This window comes from Helianthus annuus, chromosome 3, assembly GCF_002127325.2.
Source record: "Helianthus annuus cultivar XRQ/B chromosome 3, HanXRQr2.0-SUNRISE, whole genome shotgun sequence".
Lineage (NCBI taxonomy): Eukaryota > Viridiplantae > Streptophyta > Magnoliopsida > Asterales > Asteraceae > Helianthus > Helianthus annuus.
The window spans coordinates 145,327,434-145,337,871 of record NC_035435.2 but is presented as its reverse complement, the minus strand read 5'-3'; the positions used below and the strand labels follow the sequence as shown (position 1 = coordinate 145,337,871).

At 36.7% G+C, this 10,438-nt stretch overlaps 1 pseudogene; it reads left to right on the top strand.

Moving 5' to 3' along the window:
* The first annotated feature begins 2,822 nt into the window (after window positions 1–2,822).
* Window positions 2,823–9,913, top strand: LOC110932263 (annotated as a pseudogene).
* Window positions 9,914–10,438: the final 525 nt, after the last annotated feature.

Here is a 10,438-nt window from a genome sequence, read left to right as displayed (position 1 = left end):
TTAAACCTTAAATGAAAAACGATAAGCAGCTCTATATAAGATGTATCGGTAGGCTCACAATCATTTTAAAGTGTGCAGGGTGATATAAACTTAAATCGACTGAAGACCAGGTGGGAACCATTCATTGGCATATGGTCTTAGTACCGAAATTTCGTTTGATAGATTGCCGAGGTTCTGAGATATTCGGTCTTTATGCTGCTTATCATCTGGGTATCATGGTTGTATCTTTTACCGAAAAATAACGGGGACGTAAGTCTAGATCTTCCATGATACTATACATACGTGTACATAATACATACTGCATTCGACCTCAATAAGTGATAAACAATCACATGTCCAAATCAAATAAGTGATAAAATATCACATTTATCCGGGTGTCAAGTTCGTCTCTCTGCTGTACGGAAGTACTGACCTGTTCACGGACTTGCACCTGTGCCCTCATGCATATGAAAATCAAGTTCCTCATCAATAAGTGATTATATCACATAGGACTTGTTTTCAAATCAAAATAAGTGAGTATCTCACAATTTATACGGTCAAACAGATGATAATCGGTATACTCACCGGTAAGATGAACTCTCGTGCATACCTTGATACGGGAATGTGTCGTGATGTGGATGAACACCGGTCGGTAAGTATAAATCATACCTTAACGTATCCCCTCGCCATGATTACATATGATAAGTTGAGTTTAAGTGGACAACAATACCGATAATTGTTATAGGATGCTTATCTTAATGTTAACTAACTGAACAACAAGAGTGTTTTGGCATGACCGTACACTGATATGATTCTCTTACCCTCGAAACTCGCAAAAAGAATGTTTGTATATATTTATTTATTTACTGCTTAACTTTTATTGTTTTCTTTTTAAACAGTTTCGTCGTTTGGTGCATATCAGCACGACATTAGCGGTGATGTCGTTTGATAACACTCAAAGGATTTTAAATTGTTGTCTTTTAATTTCAAAAACACGCCTAAAATCCGTGTTTTAATATAAACTTTATAAAAGCCAAAAAGATTTTATTTCTGCTTTATTTTCGATCGTACGATGTTGGAACTCGAGTCTTCGTTACCTGAAACCTGACTGAAAACCGAACTGACTAAATCTTCATAAACGGTCAAACTTTGCAGATTTTGAAAGTTAGAATTTAAAATTGACAAATTTATTAAACTTTCAAACTGTCGGACGGTGTTTGATTGTGACATGGTCATACGTGTGTCATTTGTTTATGCTAACTATATTCCAAGCAGTTGTTCTCATTACGCGTTTAGATTTCTTGCATGTGCAGATTCTAAAGGCTAGGAGAACATGGTCGATGACAAGCTCTGGAATGAAGACACGACGAGAAGGCGCTCAAAAGATGAAGATGATCGAGTTGCCGCTGGCCATCATCAACACCACAAGGATCTCACTTCATAAAGATAAAGTCTTTTCACGAGCATAACTCAAGGGGGAGCTTATGTTAAGGGGGAGTTTGTCAACACACTTCCTACATGATACGGGTAGTTTGTTGATACACTCTCTGCTTTCAAGACGTGAAGACTTTGAAGATCCTCCGACTTTGAAGACTTGAAAGGACATCAGAGTTTTGAGAACTCGAAGACCAAAGACCGTCGAAGTTCGAGACGAGTCTACAACTATAGAAGATAAAGACAAAGCTACAGCCAAGGGGGAGTTTGTTGGTGCACTTGTGTCTGTACTTTGTCTGTATTCAGTCTCGATGTAAACGATGTCCTTGTCAGTCTTGTAAGTTGACCAAGTCAACCGTCCTCCTGGTTTGACTCAGTCAACAGTTAGTTATTGGTTGTCATTTGTCTGGCTCGAAGGATGAGTGATCGAAGGATAATGTAGATCCTTCGATCACCTCGAAAGATATGCTTCGATAGATAGACCTCGAAAGACAATCTTTCGAGGTCCTTGCTGATCCTTCGAAAGCATTATATTCGAAAGATGATCCTTCGGACCATCTATCGAATCCTTCGACCATGACAACCTGTGCTGGGTATATATACCCATGCACTGTGTTTCGGATAAGTGAGATGCACATAGACACACACACCTGAGAGAGAGAGTTCTTGAGAGCATCTTTCGAAACACACACACTTTGAGAGTTTACAAGTTAGATTTGTAAACATTGTGCTTGTAACTGAAACCTTCATTTGCATTAATACAAGTTGTGTTAATCGGTGAACCCTTGTGTGTTGTGTGTATACTTGCTTAATCCCGGTTTGCTCGCTAGCTTGGATTCCGCACTCGCTAGTGGGTTAGTATAACAAGGTTTGAGGTTCGTCATCCGACAAAAGGGACCTACAGATTAGTGAGTCGATAAATATATAGATTGACTATACTTTTCCTTAAAATCTCATGGGTGAAAAATAAAGATAAGAAATCTCACATAGAAATAAAAGTGAACTTTTATATAATTTCCTTATAATTTTAGGATAAGGATGAGAATAAAGATTCAAAAGTGAATGCTCTTATATCCCTTATCCATATATTTTTAAGGAAATCTAGAGGGAGTTCTTATATTAAAGGAAAATTATATATTTTTATGGAATAACATTTTTTTAGTTAAATTATTAATATGAGATTTCAATGCTGTTAAAGTCATTATCACACCTATCAGTAATTTAATGCTTATTTTCTCTGAACCAATAGATTAAATGGGACTAGCCAAAAAATTTAATGACCTTTATCGTTTCTTGGAAGTCTTCTAATACTCACGTACCTATATAAAGCCTACAACACTTGTCCAACTGCACACAGTTTGCATTTCACGATGCTTTTCAAAACTAAATTATCATCTCTGAATATTCCGATGAAGATATATGGTTTTTATATGTTTTCTTCGTGTTGTTTCCTGATTTTTAATGGAGTCCGTGTTGAAGCTTTCAGGAACCATACACGGCTACCGAATGTTTCACAGCCTTACCGGACAGCATATCACTTCCAGCCTACCAAAAACTGGATGAATGGTACAGTTTTTTTTGGTGGAATCCCTGTTTTTGTACTTTTTGCTAGTTTATGTTATATATAGTGGATTAACATATGTGTTTTGTTTCATTAATTATCTTTCCTTGGTCTAATGTTTGATCTATTTACATGCATGTTCAAATGGTTGGTGTTTGAATTTGCAGATCCTAATGGTAAACCCACAATCTTTTATGCACTTCACATTGGTTTAAATTTTGTTTTCTAGAAATGAATAGGTACTCTTTTGTGATTACATGGGGTATCATTTTAAAACTTTTTTGAAAAATGAGGCTGCCACACTTACAGGTGACATCTATAAGTCTTTATTTAAATTTTTCTTTTTGCATTTTTCATTTGATTTCGTGTTTTTCCTAATAATATTAACATCTAATATGTGATATTTTTAAAAATCTAAATACACAGATTTGTTTTATATTTTTAATCTATGTTTCAATATAAGTTCTATATAATTTATTCAAAATAATTTTTAGTCTTGTAATATCAGAAAATGCATTTTTTTAATACAATTTGGCGTTCAATATAACTTATATGGATACGTAAAAAAACAAATATGTGTCTTTGGAGGTTTTGAAAATATTGATATTACATGTTATTAGGAAAAAAAAAACAAGATTAAATGCTTAAAAACTGAAAAAGAAAGAAAAAAAAAAGACATGGAGATCTCACTCTCATGGACTGGCATACCCATTTGTGAAAAATTTAATAATTATATCTTATGTAATCACATTCTATGAAAAGTACTTGTTTCTAAAAAAAGTCATTCTTGAATCTTGATGGACCATTTGCCTTTTATTAATGTAATATGACACATAAAACATTTGGTGCATTTGGTTTGTTATTGATAACGCAGGACCAATGTATTACAAGGGGGTCTACCATTTTTTCTATCAACACAATCCATATGGTCCACTATGGGGTAACATGTCATGGGGTCATGCCATATCACATGATCTTATCAACTGGGTTCATCTTGATATTGCTCTTGTACCAAATGAGCATTACGATATCAATGGGTGCTTTTCTGGTTCGACAACGATACTACCAAATGGTGAACCGGCGATCCTATACACAGGTGTTGATGCCAAATTACACCAAGTGCAAAATTTGGCATTTCCCAAAAACATATAGGACCCGCTACTAAAAGAAAGGGTAAAATGGCCACTTAACCCAATATTGAGTCCTCCAGATGAAATTGACCCATCCTTTTATAGAGATCCATCAACTGGTTGGATGGGTGCGGATGGAGAATGGAGGGTTGTGATTGGAACTCGGATTGATCATCAAGGAGCAGCTATTCTTTACAAAAGTAAGGATTTTCGCAGTTGGAATAGGTCTCTGAGCCCGTTTCCCCTTTCTAACATAACAACATTTTGGGAATGTCCTGAGTTGTATCCTGTTATTTGTAATGGGAAAAGCGGGCTTGATACATCAGTTATATCCGTTCAAGGGAAGGACATTAAGCATGTTCTTAAAGCTAGTTTTAATGACCATGATTATTATATACTGGGAAAATATGATCCAGAAAGTGACCGCTACGATGTTGATGCTGACTTCATGAAGAGTAAAGAGTGGTTACGGTATGATTATGGGAGGTTTTATGCTTCAAAGTCGTTTTATGATGGTGAGAAGAAGAGAAGGATATTATGGTCATGGGTTTGTGAAAGTGATACTGCACCAGATGCTATCCAAAAAGGTTGGTCTGGCCTTCAGGTAATAATCTAGACTTGTTTATCTTGCCATTTGGGGTGTGTCTAATTTAGTGACGATTATAAAAAGGTATGTTTTGGGGTGGGCTGGGCTGAAAAGCATACCTTTTTTTTATTTGTTTCTTTTATATAAAAGGTATGTTTTGGGGTGGGCTTTTATTTGTTTCTTTTATAAAAAAAGTATGTTTTGGGGTGGGCTGGGCTGAAAAGCATACCTTTTTTTATCTGTTTCTTTAATCTAATTGTAGGTCCAGGTTTCGGGACCGAAACCGTGATTTTCATGATTATGTTCATAGATGGAAGAAGATAGAGAGGATAAACAAACAAACTTTGTATTAATTCGGTAGTAAACATTACAAGTCGGCCCGATTACATGGAATCCGAACTAATACCAAAGAAGTATACATCCGGGGAGAAACCAAGTGGTGATTTCTCCCGGTGAGGTCTCAAACCTCCTATCACTCTCTTGCACACACTTGTGCTCTCACTCTTGTGTTGCAAATGACAAGGTGTTGGTATTTATACCAAACACAGGTTGCACGGTCGAAGGATTAAACTGACTGGTCGATAGATCATCTGTCGACCATCCAGCTTTCGAAAGATACACACATACCTCGAAGGATGCCATATCCTTCGAGGTCCATCTTCAACCTTCGATGGATATCTTTCGAGCTCATCGAAGGATACACAATCCTTCGATGCCTTATCCTTCGACACCAACATTAAACAACCATAATTTGCCTTGCAACCACACACGGTCAAACGAATAACCCTCTCGTTTGACCACTTCAAACGAGCGGGTCTATACACGTTCGATAGACCGTTTCACTAACTATTACAAATTCAGCGTAAAATAATAACTAATCTATTCGACAAGCATCGGACACAAAATCTGCATCAACAAATTCCCCCTTGTCCGTTGCTGTCGAATGCTGAAAATGCAACTGCAATCAATCTTCAGTCAAGTATTCATCTTCTCTGTGTTGACAAATTCCCCCTTGACCGATGATCCAGGTAAGTAGTATCTTGATGCTCATTGTATAATATTTCCCCCTCAGAGTACGCGCATCCGTGTTGAGTGTTGTGCAATTTCCTCAAAGGACTCAATTGACCGATCTTCCGCTGATCTTCCAATACTCCAACCGGCATTTGATAAGGGTTCCATTCTTTAACAACTGCATCAAGTCTTGATCTTCAAGCGTCTGTGCAAAACATTCCACGCAGAACCGTTTGTATCACCAGAAAATCACAAACTCTACCACCTGTGATTGCGTTTAGAAATTTACCGAAGAAATTCAACCATTTGAAAATTTTTATCCCCCCATTTCTTTGGTAAAATCTCTAAACCTTAACAGATTCTTTCCACTTCAAAGAAACTGTCGTCAAATGTTCACCAATTCCCTCCACTGAGCGGAACTGTCATCAATCTTCATTGAATGTTCTCGGTTCCGAAAATTCACGAACATGACTTTCTTCTTTGCATAAACTAGTTGAATAAGAACGTCCCCTGGTACCCCGTAGGATCTGACTTGTATCCCCCCAAAGACCAAAGACTTTGTGAACTCGTTAGGACTGGTATAGACGTTCCAGGTTCATACGTTCGTCTTCAAATGCGAGAATATGACAATAAACAAAATCCTTTCTAACATTTCCGAATAACCGGTAACAATCATAAATACTGATGCGCGGAAGCGAACATATCGTGTTGTTTTTAGCCCATAATAGTCGCGTTACCAATTTTTTTATTTATTTATTTGCATCGGTAACCGTGACTACCCCACAATTTTCAAACATCAAGTTTTCATCATCTCTTGTTTTCATCATGCTGCATCATCCCGCACGCTCCCAAAACCCATACGAATTTTGACCTTGATATTAGGAGCGCGATTCAGATCAACTTCACCAAACCTCAACCCAACTATGCAACTCACGAATAAAGACGGGTCCACGACTCCATGTCTCATCATTGTCAACATCCAAAAATAATAGACCTAGTAAATAGCTACATCATGGCCCAAAATTTAAGAGTTCCAACTTTTGTGTAGTCACATAATTGGGTCCAAACCAACAACCATTCCTTTTTAAAAAAAATTAGTGGGCACAAGATTTAAAAATAAAATAAAAGAAATTGTCCCACTAATACTTAAGTCTACAATGACTTAAGTTTTAAAATGAATGGCTCAAAATTTTTATATATTCCCATGAAGACTTGTGGGTTATGGTCCCACGAAGAGTGTACTGAAACCCAAAAGATCTATGTTTGAAAAACAAGGCCCACAAAGAAAATTAAATTCCTTGATCCACTGAGCCCACAAGTCAAACAACCCTAAAAATGTTCAGCCGCTATTCTTCACAGTCTTCATTTACTTTCGAAGATACCCAGCACCAGCTTCAAACATAATTGCAGCCGCTACTTCTGATCTCTCCCTCTCTCAATTTCTTCGATACAACAACAGCAGCACCATCATCTTTCAAGATCTGTTCAATCTTTCGAGCCCCAAACAGCATCCTTCGAGATCTGAGGATGATGCTTCGACCAAAGGTGACCTTTCAAAAAGCTGATGATCTTTCTAAACCACTGTTTGATCTTTCGAAATCGTCAAGAGGTGAAGGCATCCTTCGAAGTTGTTGAGCTTTCGAAATTGTTGATCATTCGAAGTAGTTTTGACCCTTCGAGGTTGTTAAGGAATAGAGATGATCTTTCGAATTGCAAACCTTTCGAACAGATATGTAACAGATATGATCTTTCGAAGTTGTTAATTTGGTAATGGTGACCCTTCGAATGAAGGAATGATCTTTCGAAAACCATCTGACCTTTCGAAGTTCTTCACATCTTTCAAAACATGAAGATGTGAAGAACATCAAGAACACAGACACCAGGGTAAAACAGCAGATTTAATCGAAAACACTTGAACACCATTTTTGATGAAGAAAACTTGAGTTTTTAGAGAAAAACATAAAACCCAACACTCGTTTTATCACAGATCTGGATATTCGGGTCCAGATCTGAGTTTTTCTCATTTTCACCATTTTTTACATCTTGAACAAAAACCCACAAAAATCACAGATCTAGAGCACATGTGACTTAGTAAACGGTTAGTTTTACTAAATCGGGCACCATGGCTCTGATACCAATTGTAGGTCCAGGTTTCGGGAACGAAACCGTGATTTTCATGATTATGTTCATAGATGGAAGAAGATAGAGAGGATAAACAAACAAACTTTGTATTAATTCGGTAGTAAACATTACAAGTCGGCCCGATTACATGGAATCCGAACTAATACCAAAGAAGTATACATCCGGGGAGAAACCAAGTGGTGATTTCTCCCGGTGAGGTCTCAAACCTCCTATCACTCTCTTGCACACACTTGTGCTCTCACTCTTGTGTTGCAAATGACAAGGTGTTGGTATTTATACCAAACACAGGTTGCACGGTCGAAGGATTAAACTGACTGGTCGATAGATCATCTGTCGACCATCCAGCTTTCGAAAGATACACACATACCTCGAAGGATGCCATATCCTTCGAGGTCCATCTTCAACCTTCGATGGATATCTTTCGAGCTCATCGAAGGATACACAATCCTTCGATGCCTTATCCTTCGACACCAACATTAAACAACCATAATTTGCCTTGCAACCACACACGGTCAAACGAATAACCCTCTCGTTTGACCACTTCAAACGAGCGGGTCTATACACGTTCGATAGACCGTTTCACTAACTATTACAAATTCAGCGTAAAATAATAACTAATCTATTCGACAAGCATCGGACACAAAATCTGCATCAACACTAGTGATGATTGATATTATTATAAAATCAATATTATGACTATATTCATAATGTAACATTCTTTAATAAGGCGGTTTAGGTGGTTATACACTTAAATAAACTTTGAATAACTTTCAACATGTGTCACCCGTTTAACCCATTTGAATTGTTTCCTTTATAGTTTAATCTTTTAGCATAACCATTGGAGATAAAACATAATCTAAATCAACCGTTTATTTTAATTTTAAACACAGTCTATATATGTAATTAATAACACGTTTTCAGACGATTCCTAGGAGCATCTGGCTTAGTAAAAATGAAGATCAGTTGGTGCAGTGGCCTGTCAAGGAACTAGAGAAACTACGAACACGAAAAGTGCATTTCAAGAATAAAAGACTCAAGGGCAGGTCCATGATTGAAATTTCTGGTATCACAGCTTCACAGGTGACTAAATCTAATCTTGTACTTATTCAGTTATTTGACTTCAAAGGTCAAACTACTTTACACATAGAAAATAAATACGGTTTTAGTTACTAATTAGATTATCAGTATAGCTTGTACCAAGTATATCCGTTTAATTAACATTAAACAGACCAAAAATCATTTACACTATATTAGCTTTGCGGCTGAGATGAAGTTCATTTGACCTCATAGTCAACGGGTTACACAAATTTCCATGACAGATAATTTACCTCTTGTTGTAGGCTGATGTAGAAATCACATTTAGAGTCTCAAATCTCAAACATGCTGAGGTGTTGAGTGCTGAAGTAGTTGATCCCCAAATTCTTTGTACAAAAAAGAATGCTACAACAGATGGCAAATTTGGGCCTTTCGGTTTGCTGGTTTTGGCTTCGAAGGACCTTACTGAACACACTGCGGTCTTCTTTCGTGTCTTTAGAATCGCTAACAGTTTCCGAGTGCTCATGTGTGCTGACCCAAGCAGGTTTTGTCCAAAACTATTTATTTTTATAAATAAAAAGTGATTCAAATGTGCCTACAGAAATTATAATAGCTACAAAGCCACTTGATGCTGCATTTACGTTGTTGTTTCTTCTTAAAATAGGTCGTCTTTAAAACCATTTATCGACAAACCCATCTATGGAGCTTTTCTTGCACTTGATCCTCGATACGCAAAGATCTCCTTGAGAACCTTGGTATTTTTATTACTAGTTCACAAATATATATATATTGTATGATTACATGTGCATTTAGAGGATACACTTTTTCTTTTTAATCATTTTGTTTGATTTACAGATAGATCACTCCATTGTAGAAAGCTTTGGTGGAGAAGGGTTGGCTTGCATTACATCAAGAGTTTATCCAGTACTGGCAGTTGGAGAACAAGCACATCTTTATGCATTCAACAAAGGCACTCAGAGTTTGAGTATCTCAAGTTTAAGTGCTTGGAGTATGAAGAAATCTCAAATTGTCTAATTCCGTAAGGAAAAGAAGAAAGCCTATTAAATAAACGAACCCATGTATAGTGTCTCAGATCAATTAGTTAAAACTCGATAGCGCTAAAGCACGAATCGAGGATCAAAGTGTGTTACGGAAAATTTTGCAATGAAAATTTGGTTTTGATATTGATAGTTGGTTGCTATGTATGCATGATTACAAGGCTCATATTCTGGGCATGATCAGTGACGAATCCAACATTTTTAGTCACGGGGCACAAAAAAACTGATGTAAAAATAAACTTTATTTAACTTGTCAACAATAAATGTCATTAAAATATGTATCACAATTTCCCTCAATGTGATTTTATCTTTTGAAAGCAGTCGTGCAAAATTATCTTTATGATGTTCACTGCCGAAAAAACATCTTTTAACCGTTTGCGGTTGCAATGCACAAAACAATTGTTAGCTTTAATCCAAAATTATTATCCTATCAGCAAAATCCCAAGGAAGATTATCTAAATAAACTATATTAGGGCCTGAATATATACTTTTCGATTCACAA